Source organism: Gracilinanus agilis, chromosome 3, assembly GCF_016433145.1.
Source record: "Gracilinanus agilis isolate LMUSP501 chromosome 3, AgileGrace, whole genome shotgun sequence".
Taxonomy (NCBI): domain Eukaryota; kingdom Metazoa; phylum Chordata; class Mammalia; order Didelphimorphia; family Didelphidae; genus Gracilinanus; species Gracilinanus agilis.
The window spans coordinates 371696566-371722071 of NC_058132.1; the positions used below are offsets into that span (position 1 = coordinate 371696566).

At 37.6% G+C, this 25506-nt stretch overlaps 2 protein-coding genes across 3 annotated transcripts in view; one reads left to right on the forward strand and one right to left on the reverse strand.

Annotated features, from left to right (window-relative positions):
* CMSS1 (cms1 ribosomal small subunit homolog) overlaps positions 1-25506 on the reverse strand; it is a 425421-nt gene that overhangs the window by 133847 nt on the left and 266068 nt on the right. The gene's annotated exons all lie outside the window — the stretch shown is intronic.
* Positions 1-25506, forward strand: part of FILIP1L (filamin A interacting protein 1 like) — a 341519-nt gene that overhangs the window by 61009 nt on the left and 255004 nt on the right. For both annotated transcript variants that reach the window (XM_044670129.1, XM_044670130.1), the window contains exon 2: positions 23055-23127. The gene's annotated coding sequence lies outside the window, so the exon portion shown is untranslated. The remainder of the gene's footprint in view (positions 1-23054; positions 23128-25506) is intronic.

A 25506-nucleotide genomic window follows, 5' to 3' on the forward strand; every position in this document is an offset into this window, starting at 1 on the left:
CACTTGAACTCATTAAAGGTTTGCCAACACTTTGGGGGAGCTGAATAAGCCAACACTTTGATGACAATACTTTTCCTCCCTCTATCACCCATTTAAACAATGGATGGACTAGTTGTATAATACAACTTCGTTGTTGCTAAGAATACCATTTTACCATCTGAAACTGAGATGCAACATATGCTGTAATTCAATTTGCCCACTCTTTGGTTTTATTTATCTTGGATTCTTGTTTCTCCTTCATCTCTCGTATCTCAGTCAGTAACTAAGTCTTGTCCATTCTACAAATACATCTTCTCTAATGTCAGTCAAAGCTATCTATAGACCATTATTATCACATACTTGAAATGCTGCAATACTCTTCAAAAGCAACAAGCCTCCCCACTTTATTCTCTTTCAGATTGCTTGCTTGCCCATAAATCTGGTCATTGTCATTTTCCATCCATAACTACTTTTTATTTACTAATATGACCTTCATTACTATCATGACTACCATTCTAGTCTTATCTTATACAATCTCCCTCTACATACTTTACATTCCAGGGGCAGCTAGGCTGCACAGTGGACAGAGTACTGGGTTTGGAAACAAAAAATTCATCTTTATGAGTTCAATTCTAGCCTCAGACACTTACTAGCTATGTGTCCCAGGGCAAGTCACTTAGCCCTGTTTGTCTTTGTTTTGTAAAGATTAAAATTAATATTCAATAACTAAGTATTATCTTTTATAAAGTTTATTAGTTAATAACTAAAGTTAAAAAAAAGCTAACTAACCAAGCCTTGGTTCTGAGAGAAAAGAGCAAGAGGGAGGAGTTATATAGAACTATATAAACAATAACTTGAAGACACAAACATGGGGTCACAAGGAAAATGAAGCTGGGAGATGAAAGGAATTCTGGGGAACGTAGTTCAAAAGGCACAAAAATTCCACGTACACAGTTTCCTCATCAATAAAATGAGCTAGAGAAAGAAATAGCAAACCACTTAAGTACCTTTGCCAAGAAAACTTCAAATGGAGTCACTAAAAGTTGGACATTCCTGAAAATGACTGAATAACAACAAAAGTCTACCATCTGTCCAAACTGAAGAATTCTCCCTCCTCTCCTATAAACATGTCTTAAGCATTCAAAATTTGATGCTTTTGCTCATATTGTCCCCTACGTATTGAATACCCTCCTCTTCTCTATTTTTTTAGATTTCCTTCCTTCCTTCCTTCCTTCCTTCCTTCCTTCCTTCCTTCCTTTTTTAAACCCTTACCTTCCATCTTGGAATCAATACCATGTATTAGTTTCAAGGCGTAAGAGAGGTAGGAGCTAGGCAATGGGGGTTGTGACTTGCCCAGGGACACACAGCTAGGAAGTGTCTGAGGCCAGATTTGAACTTAGGACCTCCCGTCTCTAGGCCTGACTCTATCCACTGAGCCACCCAGCTGCCTCCTTTTCCTTCCTTTAAAGACGAATCAAAGGTCAACACTTAGAAAGACTTCCTAAGTCTCTTCTTCCTCTCCTAGGACTTCTCATGAATATTATGCATGATTTTTAATATCATATCCCTCTTCTAAATCATAGCCCTTATGGGGCCAGGTACCATGTCTTACATAAACTTTATAATGTAGCACTCAGCATCAATGGACAACTAGGTGGCAGAGTGCATAGAGTGCTGGGCTTGGAGTCAGGGAGATTTCTTTTTCTGAGTTCAAATCTGCACTCAAACACTTCCTAGCTGTGTGATCCTGGGCAAGACACTTATAATCCTGTTTGATGTAGTTTCCTCATCTGTCAAATGACCTGGAGAAGGAAAGGGCAAACCACCCCAATATCCTTGTCAAGAAAACTCCAAATGGGATTACCAAGAGTCAGATATGACTGAAAAACAACATAGGATCATGTTTGGTAAATGACAGGCGGCTAAAAATGTTTGAAGAGAATGTTTTTAAACCTCATGGTATAGTACTAAGAATTAATTATAGTTTCAAATTTAAATACTGCTTCTGATGGAGTAACTGGTACATTCTCAATTAACTTCTCTCGGTCTACAATTCTATATATGTATAATATGAGGGATGGACTAGATGGCCAATATCTAGTTTAAATCTATGATCCTACCATGTGATAAAATAACATTATAAGTATATAGGACAGGTGAAAAGCACAATGCAAAATCCAAAAGAAAGAGACAGACAGACAAACAAAAAGAGAGACTGATCATACTTAAGGCTGGTGTGATCAGGGAAAGCTATATTGATGAGGTAACATGGTTTTAAGTGTTCAAAGATGATTAGGAATTCAATAGCTAGAGAAGTACATTCCAGGAATATAGTAAAAATGAAATAAGAGACAGAATATTAGCTCATGGAGTCAGGAGGACATGGGCTCAAATGTAACCCCTGACACAAACTAATTATTGTTTTTCTATAATTAAGGCATAATGCCATGTGTAACCTTTCCTATGAATGCAGTGAGGATTAATTAAGATAAAGTATAGAAAATATTTTTTAAAGTATAAGAAAATATATGTACGATGCTATGTTTTTGTTTTTTATAATTTTCAATGGGTTTTGTACACTATAGAAACTGTTCTGATCTAGGTTGTCATGAATATTTCATTTTCATTATTCCATTCTATATTATTATTCTTTATAATATATCTCATAGATTATAATAATAATCTCATAGATTATTATAGGTGAATAAAACAACTGCTTTCTGTAGTTGAATTATGATACAAACTCATTCTATGTGAGTTTAATGAAAGCATCTTTGGTACAATGATATTAGCAGATAGGACAACAAGAAGATATACCATGTTCCCACATAGTTTGAATCCTTTCAGTCCAAGTCTCTATATTTTGAAAGTTTTTTGTTCTATGTAGCATGTATATTATGTATCAAGTGTACGCATTTGGGAGTCTGTATCCAAAATACATTTGGAACTCTGACATCTATTAAAAATGCCAGGATTTTAGGAATCAGTGTGAAATCTAGGCGATTGTGGGCAACAATTTTGTCTGTGGTAATGATACTGGTATAGTTTATTGGTTAGGTTCTCCAGCACATTTTGAGGTCTGTATTTGTAGTATAGGGGATTTGTTTTCTGTAATGAAAGTCAGTCATGAAAGAGAATTAATTCCTTTGATGTAATGTTAGCTATCAGGACATGTCTTGCTAAGTATAAATTTTTACAGCCAATAGTGAAAGATTGCAAAGTCGCCACTGTTTCCTTGTGTAATCTACTTAGATCATTAAATCTGGGCTCCTTAACAATAACTCTTCTGTAGTTCCTGGTTGCAATGACCTGGCCTAGACTTTCCAATGTAAACTCCATCCATTTTTCCAAATAAATCTGTATATTCAGCCATTTGTTTGAAATTTGTTGGTTGACATATTTTTGGCAGACTCCATACAAATGGTGCCCATGGAGGGCCTTCTGATTTGCACTTTTGGATCTTAGTAGTTATACAGGTTCCATACAGTGGTTTGGAGATCATTGTATAAAAAGATTGAGAGTTGGAAGGATCCTTAGAAACAATATAGTCCAGGTGTCTCATTTTGCAGAAACTGAGATCTGGGCAAGTTAAGAGACTTGTCTACAGTCATCCATGTAGTATCAGAGGTAGAGTTTGAATCTGGGTCCTGTATGCCAACACAAGTCCTGTTCCCATTATACTATGATGATTTCCACCAGGTAAGGTGGAAAAATCCAAGAGTAAGAACCTGTTATTAATCTTTACTGCTGTTCAGTTATATCTTCTTGTCCAAAAGCATTTCTGTAGGGTTCTGATCAAGGTATTACAAACTCTAAGGATGGCTATCAACCTTTCTCTTCTTTTCAAGTGTGGAAGTGTTAATCTTTCTACAGCTGCTTTAGGGTGATGGGCCTATGTTTTGTCAATATTGAACTACTTTTTGTTAAAGTACTTTCCAGATATTATTTTTAATATGAACAAATCCAGGATGAATAGCAGGTTGAAAGTATTTTACAATAAGTGAAGGGAAATAATGTAAGACAAGGAAAAGTAATTTGGAGCATAATTAGAGCAAAACTTGAATAGTAAGCTAAGGAGTTTTAGCTATCCTCACTAGTCTATATAGGAAAGAGAATCAAAACAATCAGCAATTGCTCCTTTTCCCTGCTAATGGCAACATCATTGGACTCTAGAGTGGTTACAAAATTATTACTACAAACCTACAAAATGCCTATGGAAGCATAAGACAAACAGAAAAGGAGAAGGTAGGAAGAGTAATGCAGAAAAATAATACTTAAGGAAAATGATCAAGAGGGATGGTATCTTGGATGAATAAATTCTTAAAAAATTAAAAAAATATATATTTTCCATGGTTATATGATTCATGTTGTCTCCTTCCCCTGTTCCCTTCCCCCTTCCGGAGCTGACAAGCAGTTCCACTGGGTTATACATTTATTATCACTTGATACCTATTTCTATATTATTTATTTTTGTAATAAAGTAATCTTTAAAAAAATCAAAAGCCCAAATCCTATGCCCATATAAATAAGTGATTTAAATCATATGCTTTCCTTTTTTGTAGATGAGTAAATTCTAAGAAGTCACAAAGATTATGTTGTAGTATATAGGAAATAGGTGGGTCACATTGCTATTGGTATATGATTCATGTGTCATTTGTATATAGTTTGAATATGTTGAATTTATACCATTTACTTCCAGGAGACTCAAACTGTAATTGTATTATTTTTGTCTGAGAAACCAACATTTTTTGATGTTTCCCTTTACTACTTCTTGTTTTGTTTTTTTTTTGTTTGTTTGTTTTTGGTAATCACTGACTTAGAGTCATGAAGCAGCTAGCTGGTACAGCAGATAAGGGTGATGGACCTGAAGTCAAGGAAGATTCTTCTTCCTGAGTCCAAATCTGGCTATAGACACTTATGAGCTGTATGATCCTGGGCAAGTTACTTAACCCTCTTTGCCTCAGTTTCCTCATCTGCCAAATGAGCTAGAGAAGGGATGGCAAACCATTCTAGTATCTTTTTCAAGAAATTACCAAATGGGATCACAAAACATCAGACATGACTGCAATATCCAAACAACAAGATCTAGACCCATATCCTTTAAAATATATAGCTGGGCAAGTGAGCGAGTGAGTCTGTGTGTATGTGTGTATGAAATTGGAGACTGACAAAAAAACACCAAAATCAATCCTTTACTTTAAACTGAATGTTACAGAAATAACAGCATGGAGAACACTGCTTTAGATTTTTCTGTGGACAGCTCCCACAACCATGACACTTTTGAATGAACCATCGGGTTTTATCATATATACCTAGAGACAAATTCAAAGCTCCTTGAAAGCAGGGAGTATTTTACTTTTCTGTTTATATCTCCAGGGTCACACATTACTTTGCACATGGAAAGTGCTTAGTTAAATGGTTTTATTCATTTAGGCTTGAAAAACTCTCCAAATGCTATCCACTTAATCCTTGGAAATCTTCCTTCCAGTTCTGAGAGGCAAATATGAAGCAAATGTCAGTTTCTGAATTTGCTGAGGGGGTAAGTGAAATGATGTTGGTAGGGGTGGAAAGCGTCTGGTAAGACAAGGAAAAAATAGACATCATCTCTACTTCATTTGCTCTATCCACCAAACTTCCAATCCTATGGACTAAGATTCTACTTTAATGAAATCCTTGTTTGGTTCACAAAATAGAAAGCGATTAGTTTCTATTTTTTCCTTTAGTAGCTCAACCCCTCAGTCTTATTTCTCCCTTCCAACTAGACTGTTAATTTTCTGAGGGAAGGAATCATGAGGACTTCACAGAATTTCTGATTTGGAAGAGCTTTCAGAGGCCAAACCAAACCTGAACAAGAATCCACACTACAACATACTGAACAAGTGCTCTCCAGATTTTGCTTGAAAACTACAGTGAAGGGAATCTACAATTTCCTAAGGAAGCCTTTTGGGGAAAATTTAGATGAAATGCTTCTCCAACAATGCACTATGCCAGACAGAGGAACCTTGATTGTGATAGATTCTTAATAAACAAACAAACAAACAAATAATATATATAATATATGTGTGTGTGTATATATATATATACATATATATATATATATATATGTAATTTTTTTTACCTTAGTTTGGCTCAAATTACCACTATCTAACACTATCTATCTTCTTGGAAATCTAAACTGTAGAATTCCTTCAATAATTAGTTGTTTAGCAAAAACAGTGCTGTGTACTGGATGGCAACACTGAATTTATTAAAAGCAGCACTGTGCATTAGTATGACTTGCCAGCATACCCCCAATGACTCTGAGGCTACATAAAATGCAACGTGTGGAAATCACAAGTTCCATTAAAACAGTAAGCATTTTCCAAGTCCCCTGCCAGAAGCAGGAGGTGTTTTCTATAGAACTTTCCTCCCCCAGATCTGGGCCTCCCCTCCCCTTTGATAGATAAAAAAAAAAATCTAGTAAGTAAATGCTCTGCCTTTAGGATCAAGATGAAGTTGTAAAAGGTGAATTAGGGCCTGTACCAAGTTTCCTCATTAAATCACAGCACACATTTATCATACATGCCACAAAGGCCACCAGGATATTTGTTCCTTTCCACTATTAACCACTATACACATGAATTTACAAACACAGAATTGATTGAGGAATAGAAAAGATTATTTTACTGAAACAGAACAAAAAGCATGGTGGGAAAGACTTATATCAATATAAAGATGCTGGTGGCAAATTGTCTCTATAAGTAAGTAATAATGTAGGAGAATGGACAACTAGCCAGTTGCTTGATTCTAGCTTTTTCAGTCTTTAACAAATTAAGCTGAGAAGCCAAAGTTACAGAAACTTTTGTATAATCCCACTCCAAACTACAAATGAATTTATTTTACTCTAAGATGACAAGTTAGGATTACAAAAAGAAAGATAGCTATTGTTCCCTTTTCCATTTCTAACTGTCAGTACTGTGCTCCCTCATTCCAGCCCTCCAGGTCCTTTAAAACCTTCTACAATAGAGCAGGTATTGAAAACTACCTTTCTACAAAACTGCCAGCTTATGGTTTTGGAAAGAGACCAGACAGAAAAAAACAGATTTGCAGTTTGTAAAACTATTTCACAATTTATAAAACTATTCTCACTATATTTCAGCCACCTTAAAAATTAAGTAGCAGAAGTATTATTTTCCTCATTTATAAGAAAGGAAATCAAGGCTAGGGAGATCAAATAAGTTTTCCAATCTATTGAAATTTGTGGAGTCTGAAATGGAGCTCTCTGACTCCTGGTCCAAAGGTGAAGCCATGGCACTATGATTCCTCATGGAGGAGACTGGGATGAGCATTTATAAGCATTAGTTCTGTGGTCGATGCTTTAAAATGTATTAATTAATAATGATTGTAAAATGACAGGCTTTAGGAGCATTAGGTAACAAGATTCCATATATAATTCAGTTCATCTCTCCCTCTGTTGTTAGATACAACATCAGATCCCATTTAAAGAAAGAGTGATCAGCTTTTTAAAGAAGGTAGAAAAATGGCATGGGATTTAGGAAAATCAGACCTGAGTTTGAATTTTGTCTCTCCTATTTTCTATATGGGTGCTCCTGAATAGGTCATTTAACCTCCTGAGACATCAGTTTCTTCATCTGTTAAAAAAAAAATTAGATCCATGATCCTATAACCAGGCCTTTTCTAGCTCAAAATTCTATGAATTTAAGTTTCCATTGGTGCTGGGAATCCTAACTTTTGATGTGGTCAGTGTCAAAAATTAGAATTGGCTTTAAAATGACACTTTTGAAAGGTTGCCAATTCTTGGTCTAGACTATGTTCACATCTGCATATTAATAGTTAATTGTGAATAAGATGGAGGACTAGATATTTTTTCCAGTCTCCATTAACTCTCAAAAATCCCCACAAGAGGAATTATGTGCCAGATGTGGAGAAATTATAGCTGAATTCATAGGAAAAGAAAGAAAGAACACCGACAAGGTAAAATACTTATGAATTAACAGCAGAATGCTAATACTTAAAAGGTCCATTCGAGGACTGAGCCTCCTTCATTAACTCCAGGTTCTAGGCAGGGATACATAAATTGGTCCTCAGTCCTGTGCTTGGGGCTCATCTTGTGATCTCCTCCAGCTATAGGTTTGTAAAAACACTTCAGACTCTGTCTGCCATCCAAATAAGTAGCAGATACTGATTCTGCTCATCTGTGTTAAGAGACAGAGAAGGGTTAAATGTTCTACCTACTATCTGGGGTCACTGATCCTTCAGAGACTCTGACCAGAATATTCTCTTTCCTCTCATAAAACCCTGTAAAAAGTGGCAGATGCTAATTTGGTCTAACCAGAAAATAGACAAGAGAACAAAAGGAAGATATGAGGTAAGAGATCAGCATACATAGTTATGCTAGATATGATGAAAAAGTGGGCTAAAATTTAGCTAAGGCCAGCTCCTTCCCTCCAAAGGCTATTCAGGACAGTGGACCCAGGCTGGTGAACCCTAAATCTCCAACAAAGAAAAAAAAAAAGGCAGCTTTCGTAGCCCTGTCTCAGAATATACTCACCAGCAAAGAAAGGGTTGGAAGAATTAAAAAGTAAATAATGGGATAAGATAAAGAAACAAAAGCTTAAATTCTAAATACTGTAAAAGGAAGAAAACTCAGTAAAAATCCAGAGTACCAACAGATAAATTAACAGAAACTATCCTAAAACAAGAAGGAAGAACAAATGCTATATTCTCAAAGAAATTACACAGCTCTTAACAAATACTGCAAGATAGAGGAAAGTGAATCAATGCCAAATGGAAGAGAATCTTTTAACCTTGCAATAGAGAATAGAACATCAATAAAAATTTTCAAAATGGTTCCAATGAAAAAAGAAAATCCATAAGAGAAAAAATTAGTAATAAATATGGATCAAAATTTAGTTCTCAGTGAAAAACTAAAGAACACAACTTGAACAAAATCCATGGTGGAGTTTTTTTTTAAAGAAGAAACAAATTAAAACAAAATTAAAAAATTAAACAAAAAAATGAAAGATTATTCATCTCTGTGCTTAGCACAAATGTTTGCATTTAATGGATCCTGACAACAATAGATGACTTCATGACTGATGCTGAATAATAACAACTGAGATCTAAGTTTCTGGCTAAAACAGAAGAAGTGATTTAGTTTCAGCAAGAAAAGAAGTCTCAGGGGAAATAGAAGCCATAAAGTATGTGAAGGATTATCATATGAAAAGGAATTATACTCTCTCACTTTGGCTCTAAAAGGCAGACTAGAGAACAGTGGGTGGAAGCTGCACAGAAGCAAATGTAGGATGCTGGGGGTGGGGGGTCTTGCTAATAATTAGAGCTGTCTAAAAATGGAATGAGCTGCTTTGAGTGGCAAAGGATTCCAATTCAGTGCAGGTCTTCAAACCTAGGCTGGATGACCATTTATTTGGTATCTTATGGAAGGATTCCTTTTGTGTAGGAGATAGAGTAGAATGGTTACTGAGATGCCTTTTGATTTTTCCAGTTTTGTGATTCTAGGAAAAGCTTATCCTTTGGTGATATGTGATATAAAATCACACACCAAGATGCCACTAGCTATGTCAGATTCACAAAAGTCACTTTCTCCCTTAAGAAAAAAAAAGGAACTGATAAAAATTTCTAGGTAGAAATTTATATAAATAAAACACTTAAGAGGGAAAGCTGCTCTTAACAATAATAAGAAGCATATTGTGAGTTATAGCCTGAGTGATGGCAGTCATGAGTTTTTGTTGTTGCTGAGTAATTAATGGGTATCCGCACTAGTCTAAGGGCTGCTGTCTAGAACACAGATATTATACATTCAGCGTCATCCTATAGTTTATGTTCAGAGATCATACATTTTCCTAGTTATTCCCAGAGAGATCTCTTTCCTTTCCTTCCTTTTTTATTTTATTTTTCATTTTATAGTCTTTTTCTAAAAGACAGAATTGCCCCACCCATTGTTTTAGTCTGCTTCAGTTATGAAAATTGCAGGAAGCTAGGTGGCTCAGTGGACTGAGAACCAGGCTCAGTGATGAGAGGTCTTGGGTTCAAATCTGACTTCAGATGCTTCCTAGCTGTGTGACCCTGGGCAAGACACAACCTCCATTTCCTACCTCTAACCACTTTTTTGCCTTGGAACCAATACGTAATATTAACTCCAAGATAGAAATAAAGGTTTTAAAAAAAATACCAAAAGTGCTACCATATTTTTTAAAGTTCCTTCAGTTTTAAGTAAAACACTAGCTGACTGGCTTGCTTAAGGTAGAAGGAATATTTAGGCAGACCATTTTATCTTGTGAGATATCTTCTTTTGGGAAAAAAAGAGTCTGAGCCCTGAATTGGGGAGAAAGAAGTCTGATGTATAAGAATGTAAAAAAAAGAATGATCAGATTGAAGAATTGAGGATAACGGCTGCTACAGGGGAGGGGGCTTTTTCTAGCACTGACACTGATAATGATATTGGTCATGTGATTAATTCCAGTGCTCATTTTGTCACCTGGTCATTTTTCAGTTGTATCTAACACTTTGTGATCTTATTTGGTATTTCCTTGGCAAAGATACTGGGGTGGTTGGCCACTCCCTTCTCCAGCTCATTTTAAATGAAGAAATGGAGGCCAACAGGGTTAAGTGATTTGCCCAGGATGACACAGCCAATAAGTTTCTGAGGCTAGATTGGAACTCTGGAAGATGAGTCTTCCTGACTCTAGGCTTGGGGCTCTCTCCAGTGCACCACCTAACTGTCCAGTGGGAAGATGATTACTTTTATTGATTTAAACTCTGAATACAAAGTATTAATTAAAAGGATTTCATTTATAAAATTTTATCTACACATAATATCGAGAGGTAGGGATACACACACACACACACACACACACACACACACACACAAACATATATATATATATAGTTAAGAACTGGTCTTGGAACCAAAGACCTGGATTCAAATTCTGCCTCTGACACAGAGTGGCTATGTGAACCAGGCAAGTCACCTAACTTATTTCCTTTTTAGACTACAAGCAGCAGAAGAGATGTTGATTTGCATTAGTAGAGGCAATTTGCATATCTAGGAATTCCCTATACCAATAATTCACAAGGTCTAGTTCCTAACCCTATAAGATGTAAAATTATAATAATTACCATTTAAATAATGCATTAAGGTTGCTAGCACATAAAAATACATAATATCTCATTTGAGTCTCATAGCTACTTAAAAAAATCCTCACCTTCTACTTAGTATCAATTTTAAGCCATTAGAGTGGCAAGGCTAAGTAATTGGGGTTAAGTGACTTTCACAAGGTCACAAAGCAAGGAAGTATCTGAGGTCATATTTGAACACAGGACCTTTCATCTTTAAGCCAAATTATCAATTCACTGAGCTACCTAGTGGTCCCATTTAAACTCTTTATCTGTCTCTGGCAGAAGGGAAAACTACCCAATAAAGTTAAGGGACTTGCCCATGGTCTTAAACACTAGAAGCAGGATTCAAACCAACCGGTCCCCCAATTCCCAACTCTAAATTCTTCTTACTTTGCCATGTTGCCTCTAGGAATCAGAAAAATCAAACGGTCCAAGGAAGCACTTTTATCAGTGAAATGGCTTATTTTTGTGGGTGATGGAAGTGTTGTCATTTTTCCTTTCCTTTGAACAAAATCATGATGCTTTAAAAATTGACTCTCTAGTACTATGTAAAACTATCCTGTGCTTCATCCTCATTTAAGATCTGTTTTATAAGATTTTAAAGAAAATTGCACTTCCAGGAATGTGTGTTACCAAGGACCTTTTTCATCAGCCTCTACCAAATTCTCTCAGGGTCACACATAATTACTAGGGTACCATTCAAAGGTAGGAGGATTTAGGAAGTCCTAAAGGAGAGGTCCTAGGAAACCCAGACAAGTTTAATTTAAGGATTAAGTACTCAAAGGAAAACCACAGTTGGTTGAATAAATCTCTAGCATCAGGTGAGTGTGTTACATGTAGTAACAAGCTTCATTTAGTAGAATGCAAACTCCTTGAGGGTAGAGACCATTTTATTTTTGTTTGTGTCTCCCCAGCTCAGTATATGTGACTACTCCTCATTTCCACATCAAACATTTTAAAGTTTGCAAAGAGCTTTACATTCATGATATCATTGGATCCTCACAAAAATCCCATGAGGTGGGAACTATTACTATCCCCATTTTACAGATGAGTTAAAATGAGGCTTAGGGGGCATTGAGTGGCTTGCTTAGAATTACACTGCTAGTGCTTAAGTACAGACCTTGAGTTGAAGTCTTCCTGATTTGGAAGTCCAGCAGATGATCTAACAAATGCTTGAGGAATAGAAATGAATTCATCTTAGTCTAATGCTTCATCATATAACAGTGACCTTGGGTTCTTAAAGGCTCTTTTAATGGAGTGAATAGAAGGTTTGGAAAGTTCTAACAAGCAGGGAATGTTTAAAAACTTTGTTGGGGGGGGGAAGCTATGGAAAGTCCATACACAGTTATGGACCATGTATATCTTATCAGCTAAATTTAGAGAAACTTGTTATGAAGGGGTGGCTTTTTAAAGGATGATGTTTTTGGCCAGTAACTGATGAAATTCTTTTTTATGGGAAGAGTTCTTAACTTCTTTTTTTAGTTTCATGAATCCCTTTGGTAGTCTAGGAAAGCCTATGGAGCCCTTCTTGAAATAATGTCTTTAAAATACACAACATAAAACACATAAGATTAAATTTTGTTGAAATTCAGTTATCAAAATATTTTTTAAAAACCAAGATGTTCCTGGACTCCAGGTTAAGAACCTTTGTTTTGTGATGTAAGGCAGTGGTTCCCAAACTTTTTTGGCCTACCACCCCCTTTCCAGAAAAAAAAATTACTTAGTGCCCCCTGGAAATTATGAAACTATTTATTGAACTTAGAATAGAATGTAATAAAAAAAAAAAGTGTGGCCATCACTGCCTCCCAGATCACTGCAGCACCCACTAGGGGGCGGTGGTGCCCACTTTGGGAATCACTGTAAGGGATGCTATGAACTATAGCAGAGAGGGCCATGCTTGCTGATGAAAATCATGGATCCTGGAGATATAAATAAGCTTTTGGGAGATTCATAGTCTCACCTATTATAAGTCCATATAGCATTATCCCTAACATGAAGAAACGATGAAAATTAGCCTTACTGTTTTCTATACTATTTTGATAATTTATGGAGTTATGGCTAATATGACACCTACAAAAATCCTATTCTGATGAGTCTTCCTGGTTCAGAGGTAATGTGAAGTATATTTTTTTAATTAAATTTATTTATTAATTTGTTTGTTACATTTAAATACCCAGTTAACTCCTTCTCTGCTGCCCTTCCCTCATTAGAGAAGGCATCATTTGACAAAAAGTATATGCAAATGTAAAACTTTGTCCTACATAAATTTCTGAAATTTATCAGTTCTCTTTTCTGTTGCAGTATATAATGGTCTCTTGGTTCTGCTTGTTTTATCATAATTTCATGTAGGTCTTTCCACATTTTTTCACAAAATAACCTGCTTTTCATTTCTTATGGTGCAGTAGTATTCCAGCACAATCATAAGCGACAACTTATTTAGTCATTCCTCAACTGAAAGGCATCCCTTCAATTTCCAGTTCTTTGCTACCACTAAGAATGGTGCTGTAAATATTTTAGAATATATAGGTTCTTTTCCTTTTTTTTTTGACCACCCTAGGAAATAAATGTACTAGTGATATTGCTGGGATAAAATTTATGCACAGTTTTATAACTCTCAGAGCATAATTACAAATGGATCAATTCACAGTTCCATCATCAGTGTATATTCATGTCTCAATTTTTCTATACCCCCTTCAACATCTGCCATTTTGTCCTTTTATCATTTTAGTCAATCTTTACTGAACTAGAAAAAATAATACAAAATTAATTTGGAAAAAGAAAAGGTCAGGATTATCAAGGAAATTAACGTTAAAAAAATATAAAGGAAGGGGTTTTGGCAGTACTAGATTTTGGACTATATTTTAAAGCAAAATATCTTGTGCCAGCTGAGAAATAATGTAAGGTTCTTGAAGGTTGTACCAATTAAGCACAAAAAAAAGAGGGCCAGGATGGGTTCAGAAAAAGACTGTGTGTGTTCTGAGAGCCAGGCTAGCTAAGTTCATGAAGTCCAGCCACCAGGTGATTACTGATGACTTCCTTTGGACATAGCACCTCATGAAGAGGGTATGGAGTAGCTGGTCTGTCAGAAGAAGTGTTCATATTGTTAAATTCAAGGATCTTTTGAAATACCAACATAGGAGGTAAAACAAACCAGTACAGTTCCATGGAAGCCAAGGTGGCTGAGGGTTCAGGGGAGAGGAACTGGTGATAAAGATGGGACTTGAACTCTGTGGTAGATCAAGAACTTTGAGGTTTTAGAAAACATAACTTTGAAAACCTGAGCTCCAACGTTGTGCTGGGGAATGAGTACAACTAGTGCTACCACCCAGAATGAATAGTAAAAGGCAAATACTATTTAGAGATGTCCTAAAACATCATCATAGGTCCACAGTTGCCCATGCCTGTCCAGATTTAGTTACCCCAATTTTTTTTGAGAAAAAAAAATTTTTTTTGGGGGGGGGGACTGAAATAGAACCTGAGATGTATTGGTAAACAGATCTTCTGATGAAGGACTTCTTCAATGATGATTCACCACATAGACTCTTAAGGAGATGCTCAGGGACAGAGAGTTTAATTAATTTGCCAAGGGACACATAGTCAGTACTTTCAGAAGTAAGAATTGTTGTATCTAAGCCTTCCTGATTCCATGGACGACTCTAGAGCCAATATATTACAATGCCTCAAAAGAAAATAAGATCTGCAATGCATCCTTATCTGTAAATATCCAAAGACAAAAAAAAGGTTGAATGCCATAAATAAAAAGCCAATGCGCTTTAAAATTCTATTATTTTAGTATATTCTATGTATTCTATTTATATCTCTCTCTAATCAATTATATTAAAATTCTATTCATTGTTTTCTTTCAGGGGCTTTCATAAAGAACACTTTAGAAGTGCATTTATAAGGGGTAGCTAGGTGGCGCAGTGGACTGAGAGCCAGGCTCAGTGATGGGCGGTCTTGGGTTCAAATTTGACCTCAAACACTGTGACCCTGAGTAAGTCACTTAACACCCATTTCCTTGCCCTTACATCTTCTTTGCCTTAGAACTAATATACAGTATTGCTTCTAAAATTGAAGGAGAAGGTTTTTTTTTTAAAGTACATTTATATCTTAAGGGAGAAGATATCAGATTACTATATTAATATGTGAAAGCTTAAATATCTAATATTATTAAAGTCTTCCTTCTTATATAGTGTTATTTATTCTTCTGTAGAATATGTGCTTTGAGATTTTTTTCCCAGTAGCAGTGACAGGTTATGATGATTTACACTCTCATCTTATCCTCCTTTTGATGGCCAAAGAGCTGTAGTGTGAAACAGCAGGGCAAGGTTAGGGAAACTCAACACAAAGGTAACAAATCTCTACGGGGATAGATTCTATAACCTTGGATTTTAACCAACTGAGTGAATTGTAACACAAATTAACAAAAGGTATATTCTCTGACCCTTGGGGGCTAGTACTGAACAGCTAACAATCTTTACATGAGCACATAAAGAGTTAAAAAAAAAAAAGAATTTGAGCATGATGCAGAACAACCAACAGAGCATGTAGCAATGCCCAGAAATATGTGATATTTAAAAGTTGGGGAAAATGATGTAGACACATGATTCAGGATCATTAACAAAAGTAGATTCCACAGCTCAAAAAGGATCCTTTTGAGTGTCAAAAATTGAATCTCCTCCACCCCATCCCCTGCCCCCAGTGGCTCTTTTCTCTGATGATGCAATGATTCTAAAGTTGACATGCCAAATATTAGACTGAGTGGCCAGAACTACTGAGCAGATTTGCATCATGTTTTCCTTAAAGAAACATTCCATGTTCTCAATTTTTCCCACATAGTGATCACAGTTATTCCTTAGATACCCATCTTTATTCATCAGCTGTTTTTTCATATCTGACCTGATGCTATGTATCAAATTACTCGCTTATTATTTTCCTACTGGGCACCTAACATTAATTGTTCACATTGATTCAGTAAGGGAGCAATATATTATAATGAACAGAGGACTAGACTTGGAGTCAGGACAATCTGAATTCAAGTCCCATGTCTGACACAATCCTGGTGTTGAGTGTAATTCTAGGTAAATCACAACTTCTTTGATGTCCTCAGGCAACTAAGTCTATAAACTGCAAACAGTTGCTGTGCTGATCTGAATGAGTAGAGGGAGTTTTCTCATCCCTAGATACCTTCACTGATGAAATTATAAGTCTCGAGGTGGGGGGAGGAACCCCCAACCCAGCAAAAGCTAAAAACCCTGTGAAGTAACAGTTATCAATCTTCCTCATTTTAGAGATGAGTAAGCTGACAAGAAGGGTTAAGCGGCTTGTCAGGGGCCCAGAGTTAATAACGGAAAGGACATTTTGTGATTCCACTCAAGTCTTGCTTCTCCACCATGATACTTCCCAAACTTCCATAAGAATGTATGGAAGCTATATGGTCAGTTATCCCTCTTTAACATAAACATTTGTTGTTGCTGAATTGTTTCAGACATGTCTAACTCTTGGTGATTCCATTTGGGGTTTTATTGGCAAAGACACTGGAGGTGACACATAGAAATACATACAGAATCGATGAGGAGGGAGACTACTGTGGCCATGGCACTGGGATACAGGCAGATGCCCAGCCAGTCCAAAGGCAGGAGGGAGGAGATGGAGAGTGACGTGTAAAGAAAAGCAAGTTGATGGGGGTTATATGGCAGGCCATTATGTCCTATGAAGGGCATATGGCTGCTCTGTTCTGAGAGACAGATGCAAATTTCAGATTGGATCAAGTGGATTAAAGATGATAAAGAGGGACCATAAGTATATAAGTGGGTTCAGAAAGAATGCTAGAGAGACTAAAGGGGGTGACCCAAAGTGGAGAAGTAAGGGGATTTATTGTAAAGCCTTAAAAGAAATAGGAAAGAAAGAGCAGATGGGGTGTGAGGTATGGAGTTCAAATCCCACCTGATGCTTATTTCTAATGTAAATATAGGCAAAGGGGCAGCTAGGTGGGAGAAGTGGATAGAGCACTGGGTCTATAGTCACAAACTCATTTTCCTGAGTTCAAATCTGGCTGCAGATACTTCCTATTTAGCAAGTCACTTAAACCTCTTGCCTCAGTAGTTCCTCTCCATCAAATGAGCTGGAGAAGCAAATGGCAAACCATTCCTCCAGTACCTTTGCCAAGAAAACCCCAAAATGGGGTCCTGAAAAGCTGGATATGATTGAAAAAACAACTGAATAAAAACCATAGGCAAATGACTTAACCTTCCTGGGGTCTCAGTTTCCTCATCTGTAAAATAAAGGGGCTGGAACAGATAGCTTCTTAGGGTCAATGCAACTCCAACTCTATGATTTTATGAAACTCGTAAGAGTCTGTGCCCCCAGTATCAGGGGACCTAAATGATTACAATTTCATCTCAAAGACCCTATCCTTAGGTAATAAACTAGAGGCAAACTCATTCAGATGAATGAAAGGGCTGAACATGCCTACTCAGAAACTAAAACCTATGGGAGGTAAAGCCACAAATATACGATTGTGGGAAAGCTAAGCATATGCCACTGTTATATTTTATTTTAAAAATAGGACCAAAGAGGGATTGCCATCTTTCAAATTAAAAATAAAACAACCAAAGCATAGACTAAGAAGAAGTGCAGACTGCTCTGTGGTCAAGATTATGTCATTTTCCAAAACTTCCCCTGAGATCTGGCTCTTCACAGGGATGGGGGGTGGATATTGCAAACTCTTTAGTAATTCCTAGTGGAGAAAGAGTCCTGAGTCGTGTTCTATGTGGCTTCAGAAGAACTAGGAGGAATGGGGGGAAGTTATATCAATTCCCTATATATTTTGTATATCAGACTTCATCAGAGAATTATGATTTTGTTCAGTACTGTTCATTTCCCTCCTAATCTTTAGCTGTACTGATCTTGTTTGGAGAGAAACTTTTGAATTCCATGTAATCAAAAGTGTTCAAAAAGAGTTTTACTTCTATGATCCTCTCTGTCCCTTGTTGGGTCAAGAAATCTTGCCTTATCCATAGTTGTGAAAAGTCGTTCTTTAGTAGGGTCGAAAGCTAATTTCTGCCCCATCACTTTTCAGCTTTCCCAGAAGTTTTGGTCCTTACCCCAGAAGATGGACATGCCACACTGTTTAATTGCATTTAAATTTGAAAACAAATTATTGTGTCTTTGCTGCCCCTCGCCTCCACAGTACAATGTGCACTTCAATAATGGTCCAAGTTCATACTCTAGTGATTAGATGTTGTAAAAAATATTTAGTCCGTCAGAAAAGATTTGAAAAGAAAAATAGTAACGTACATAACATACACACATACAATGTCGAAAGTTAACTTAATCATCAAAAACCCTGTGGTTAGTCAGGGCAACCAGGAGTTAACAGTTAATTGTTGTGACCAGAGCCATAAAATATACTATTAATCTGTTCTATGTTGCTTTGTTTAAGCTGTCAATAAATATGCAAAATGGCAGCATGGAAAGGAGGTTCAAGAACTATTTGGCTCCTTCACATAAATTACAAAGGAGAATTTGTACCCTTATGCTTCATAATGGAGTGCAACAACAATCTTCCACACCCACAGGATACACTAAGGACTACTGCCATGGTGGCCCTCTGATTTAAATGGAGCCAGCTGTCTATGTCAACAGCTTGCTTTGGTTAGGTACAGCTGCAGGGAATATCTAGCTCAACACTCCTTCTCTAACTTCTTCCTCACCTCCCCCAAACTGCCCCTCCTCCTCCTTCTCCTCCTCCTCCTCCTCCTCCTCCTCCTCCTCTAAAGAACCACTCTCCAAATGCTCCAATCAGCTAAGGGCACTACTGGACTCCTAAATGATTTGGGGGTATAGGAGAAGTCACATAGGTCAAAATTTAAGAGAAATAGGCATTTGTTAGCAAGTGATTTGGATTAGCTCTGGTGTTATTTTCCCAGTATGATAATCTGACTTTAAGTGTTTTCATTCAGCCACAGGATGCTAAGCGTGACTTCCATTTTTCCAAATAGGAGACAGCAGTAAAGAGGAACATATCAGTGTAATCTCAGTATATACACATCACCCACCCTTGTCACACAACAGTTAAGAGGGAATAAGCCGAGTGGGGAAATGGAGCAGATAATTGGGGTTGGGGGCGGGGGAGAGAGAGAGACAGCTAGTGACAGAGAGACAGAAACAGAGACAGAATGCGTGTGTGTGTAGTGACCACCCCACTCTGCTTCTCTTCTCTTTCCAACTACTCTCATGTGATCAGAGTTTAGGTTCCTTATCTTTCTGTCTATAATTCTCATTTCAAAACATCCCCACCCTGGAATCTCGGTACAATAGGTTATATATCTGTTGTGTGACAAGGGTGGGTGGTGTGAGTTCACTATCCGAATAAAAGCTGGTTTTCTCTCTTTTCATATTTAGGTCATAGTGACATATACCCATTTGCCATGGTTTTGTGGACATAAATGCATTTCCCTCTGTTCTGATTAATTATATATAAAAACGAGATGCTCCAATAATGCAGTCATCAAAAGGTCCCATCCAACCAATAGTTTATTTATTTTTTTTTTAAATTTTTTTTTTTATTTTAAACCCTTAACTTCTGTGTATTGACTCATAAGTGGAAGAGTGGTAAGGGTAGGCAATGGGGGTCAAGTGACTTGCCCAGGGTCACACAGCTGGGAAGTGTCTGAGGCCAGATTTGAACCTAGGACCTCCCGTCTCTAGGCCTGGCTCTCAATCCACTGAGCTACCCAGCTGCCCCCCCAACCAATAGTTTATGGGGAAATCCTGGAATGATGCTGGACAACTCCAAAATATGGAATATTTGGAACTGCAAAACCATGGTTTTCAGAAGAATCCTTATTTTTAGAGGCATTTAGTAAGAAGTATTAAGCAATTAGTGTATATTTCTGTTTAGATCCTAGTTAGAAAAACTTTAGTTTGCAGGTAGTTTCAAAAAGAGTCTTTTACTCCCTTGGCTCCTGTTTTTGGAGATTGCTAGCAAGATACCATGCAATGTTTTCCAAATATGCACCTGGCATTTAAATAGCCTTAATCCAATAGATGTGAATTAACTAAGGCATACAAGACTAGCAGGAGGATGATTTTTGGTTCTGTCCTATTTTACTTGGTGATTTAACCAGGGCTTAGAAAGATGCAGTCTTGATCAAGATGATTCTCAGATCTAGTTATCCAACCCTAGTCTTTCTCAAGACCTCGTCTCATATCTCCAGTTGCAAAATGGACATCTTGAACTGGATAACCCAGAAAATAAGCTTAACATGCATCAAATCATTTGCTTCCAAGTCCTCCCCCTTCCTAACTTCACTATTACTATTAAGCACACCACTACTTTCCCAATCAATCTGACTCATAACCTATACATCATCCTTGATTCTTCACTCACATGCTCTCTCCCCCATTGCTGCTCACATCCAATTAGTTGCCAAGTCCCGTTGATTCTACTTTCACGATTTCCCAATGCCCCTTTCTGCTATCAAAGGCTGCAACCACCTTGTATGTAGGTCCCTACCATATCCTGCCTGGACTACTGAATAACCTGATGGTTGGTCAGCTTTCCATGAATCTCTCCCCACTTTATAACATCTTTCACTCAGCTGCCAAAGTGATCTTCCTAAAGTGCAGCTCAAAAAACTCCAGGGGCTCCTGATCGCCTCCAAGATAAACTATAAAATTGTTTGGCTTTTAAAGCCCTTCATAACCTGGCTCCTTCCTACCATCCCATTTTTCTTATACCTTACTACCCTCCACATGCTCTTTAATTCAGTGACACCTGGCCTCTTTGCTGTTCTCCTCCAACAAGACACTTCATCTCCTGACTCCTGGCATTTACACTGGCTCTCTCTCTCTCTTTGCCACCACTCTCCACACTTCATTCCTGGAATTTTCTCCCTCTTGGTCTTTACCTCCTAGCTTCCCTGGCTTCCTTCAAGTCTCAGCTAAAATTCCACTTTCTGCAAGAAGCTTTCCCAGTCCCACTTAATGCTAGTGCCATCCCTCTGAGATCAAACCCAATTTATTGTCTATCTGTTCTGTTTGTACTTAGTTGTTGGCATGCTGTCTCTCCTATTAGACCACAAGCTCCTCAAGAGGAAGGACTGCTTTTACTTTTCTCTATATCTTTAGCATTAAGCATAGTGCCTGGCACATAGAAAGTACTTAGTAAATGCTTTTTGAGGGGCAGTAGGCGGTAAAGTAGATAGAATGCTGGACTTGGGGTCTGAAAGATTTGAGTTTAAATACTGCTTCAACCACTAACTAGCTATGTGAACCTGGGCAAGTCACTTAACCCTGTTTGCCTAAGGAAAAAAAATAAGAAGCGTGTGTGTGTGTGTGTGTGTGTGTGTGTGTGTGTGTGTGTGTGTGTGTGTGTTTAAACCTTTACCTTCCATCTTAGAATTGATACTAAGTATCGGTTCTAAGGCAGAAGAGTGATAAATAGGCAAATGGGGTTAAGTGACTTGCCCAAGGTCACACAGCTAGGAAGGGTTTGAGGTCACATTTGAACCCAAGCCATCCCCACTACTTAGTATTGATTCTAAGACAGAAGGGATGAGTTTTTTAAAAAAAGAGAAAAGCATGTGATTTATTAGAAAAAGAAAGGATGAAATTAAGCACGTATGGAGAATGGCTGGTCTTGAAAAGGAAGGGCCATCTCTCTCTATGGGTCTGGGGAAATGGAGTCAGTGGGAGATGATATCAAGGTGTTTTAAGATGAAAAGAACTGGAAACAAGAATTCTCATATGAAGTATCCTCAGTTTTTTTCATCCAGTAAAGAAGAGGCAAATGAATGAGACATGGAGAAGTATGTGGGTTAAGAATGCAAGAGAAGGTTTGGAATAGCTTTGGTGGGAAATGATATAGGCAATCAATCAGGGAGAAAGAAAAGGCCTGCCTCGCTGTAGTGAGGACCCCGTTGAAGCTGGATAACATGTGACCGGGGCAATGACAACCATTACTGACCACTCTGTTATTCCTCTTTACTATTTCAAGTTACATTAAATCAGTTTCTGTGTATATGTTGTTCCCAACATAACAAATTCCTTGAGGGCTGGGTCTATCTTGTTTATGTCTTGTATTCCCACTGTCTTGCATGTGGGAATACACTTAATACATGTGTGCTGAATGGAATTGAATTTTTGTTAGATGGAGACTCTGATAGAGAACTGGATTTGGAGTCAAGAAGACCTGAATTTGAATTCTAGTTCAGATACTTATTAGTTGTATGACTCTGGGCAATTCACTTATCCTCTCTGCCTCAGTTTCCTCATCTGTAAAATGGAGATAATGTCACAACTCACATGGCTGTTATGAGGATCAAACAAGTTGATTGTGTAAAGCTCTTTGTGAACTTGAAAGTGTTATATGTGTATTTGTATTCATCATCATCATCATCATCATCATCATCATCACTATTATTATTTAGAGTCAACAAGTTGATTCTGACCAATAGTTTATCATTTTTGGCTATGCTTCAGCCCACATCCCCTTACCCTGACAGACTATGGGCATGTTTAAACACAGGCTGAGACTACTGTTCTCTATCTCTGCCTGTGGTTAGTAGGAATTTATAGTGGGGAAGAAGATATCTTAACAGTCTCAATGATGATGCTGGTAACAAGCCTCTCTTACAGATAGGAATTTGTGGTTAGGGTTTCTTTTAAGGTTTCTGACACCAATTTTCTGGATAATAGGGTATAGTTCTGTGTTCTTGCAATGATATTTAGGGGAATTGGGATTTTTCTCTTTAGAAGACATTGGGTTCAAAACTTATATCTGATACTTTCTTGTGAACCACATTGCACATGTTTGGGCCTGAGCTTCCTCATCTTTAAGATGAGAGAGTTGGATTCTATTATCTCTAAGGTCTTTTCAAGGTCTAAATTCTATGATTCATAATAAAGACCCATTATCTCTCTTTTTGCAGGCACAATCCAATTATACCTAAAAGGTTATCAGCGATTCAAGGAATTCTGGTTATCGGGGGGGACAGCTGGAAGGTAAGTTATGTATCGACAGTAATATCACTAAAACATGTCTTTGGAGGAAAATCATTCTATTTCTCTATGGATTATTCATGTTAGAGACACTGTTTTCTGACTTTTTTCTCCTTTTATACAGAATATAAAAATGACACAAAAAGTCCACAGCGAAATGGGAATATCATGCCATATGGGAAACAGCTTTGTCATTGCTGTAGCAACTAATCATAACAGCAGAGATTTACATGACCCAAAACATAAAACCCACACACAAGTCAAAAAGGACACTGAAAATGTACCTTCATCTAAAAAGTAATGGACATTAAATGTGGTTTGGAATGTTTTGCTCACCGAGATGACATTTCATAAGAGATTTTAGTTTTTAGATCCAAATTTCAGAATCAAATTCCTCAGAAAAGCACTCCCTCACCATCTTGGTTACAACTCTGCCTAACATATTGTTTTGTACCTCTATAGGGCAACTATGTAATATAGTACTCAGTAAAAAATTATTAAGTTCCTATTATGTGCCAGGCATTGTGCAAAGCATTGGGGATAGAAAGAGAAAGGAGAAAAAAGACAAAAACCAGCCCCATTCTCAAGGAGCTCAGAGTCTAATAGGAGAGAAAAAATCCAAACAACTATATACAATCAAGCTATACACAATATAAATGTGAATAAGCAAAGGATGAGGGCCCTAGAATGAAGAGTGATCAGGTGGCATTTGGATTTCAATTGGCATTTGAAGCCAAGGAAGCCAGAAGGTAAAACATTCCAGGCATAGAGTCAGCCAGAGAAAATGTTTGGAGTCAGGAGTTGGAGTGTCTCTGTCTCTGTCTCTCTGTCTCTCTCTTCAGAAAAATATTCAGGATAAAATTAAATATAATTCAAGCTTGGAGGAAAAATATTCAACACAAGAAATAAACATCAATATTAATCCTAATCCTCCTAAATTAGTTTGCATTTGATAACTCCCCATCCTAATATCCCATTTACCTTAGGATAAAGCTCACACTTATTAGCCTGGTATTCAAGATCCTCTTCAGTGTAACCTCAACTTACATTTTAGCTCTTATTTTAAGTTAGGGCCCTAATTTCTGATTGAACCAAAGAGTTCTACTTACATCCACTCACACAATTTCATACACCCTTCAGGCTCTCTCTTCTCTCCACACCCATTTCTATCCACATCTGAAATTCCAGTGTTACTACTACCTCAGATGGAGTGTCTTTTTCTTTCATTCCTTTTTTTTTTTTTTTTTTTTTTTAAATTGTTACCTCCTGTCCTGGCAGAAGAGCAGTAAGGGCTAGGCAATGGGTGTTAAGTGATTTGCCCAGGATCACACAGGTAGGAAGTGTCTAAGGCCAGATTTGAACCTAGGACCTTCCACCTCTGAGCCTGGCTCTCTATCCACTGAGCCACCTGGCTGCCTTGGCATTCACTTTTAAAGGAATACCAAAGAGCTGTCACAGGATCAAAGATTACATGGGAGAGAGGGGCAGGGATAGGGTGGGAGGTGTAAGAAGAATGCAAAGGCTGGATGAGACAGGTTATGAAAGGCTCTAAATACAAAACAGAAGATTTTCTATTTGATCCTAGAGTGACAGGGAGCATGTGGAGTTTACTGAGTAGGCTGTGTGTGATATGGTCAACTCTGTGTTTTAGGAAGATCATCAGTTTAACAGGTGAGTGGAGTGGCAGACCAAGTAGTACATTATTCTAGTGGTCCAGGTGTGAGGTGATGAGGATCAATATTGGTGTGATGGTGGTATCAGACAAGAGAAGAGGGTATATTCAAAAGATGTCATGGGGGCAGCTGGGTAGCTCAGTGGAGTGAGAGCCAGGCCTAGAGACGGGAGGGTCCTAGGTTCAAATCTGACCTCAGACACTTCCCAGCTGTGTGACCCTGGGCAAGTCACGTGACCCCCATTGCCCACCCTTACCAATCTTTCACCTATGAGACAATACACCGAAGTATAAGGGTTTAAAAAAAAAAAAAAGATGTCATGAAGGCAAAATTGACAGGCAAGCCTTGGCAACAGACTGGATATAGGAAAGGGGCAGGGGGGCGATAGGATGAAAGAGTGAGTGGTTGAGGATGACACATAGGTTTTCTAGAGTGGAAGCCTGGGAAGATGGTGGTGTCCTCAACAGTTGTATGGAAATTAAAAAGAGAGGGTTTGGGAGGAAACATAACAGAGTTTGGTTTTGAACCTGTTGCATTCAAAATGTCTATAGGATTGCCATTTTGAGACATCTAATAGACAGTTGGAGATTTGAGATTGGAAGTTGATGGAGAGGTTAGAGCTAAATATATAATTTTGGGGTAGCTGGGTGGCTCAGTGGTTTCAGAGCCCATCCCAGAGATAGGAGATCCTGGGTTCAATTCTGTCCCA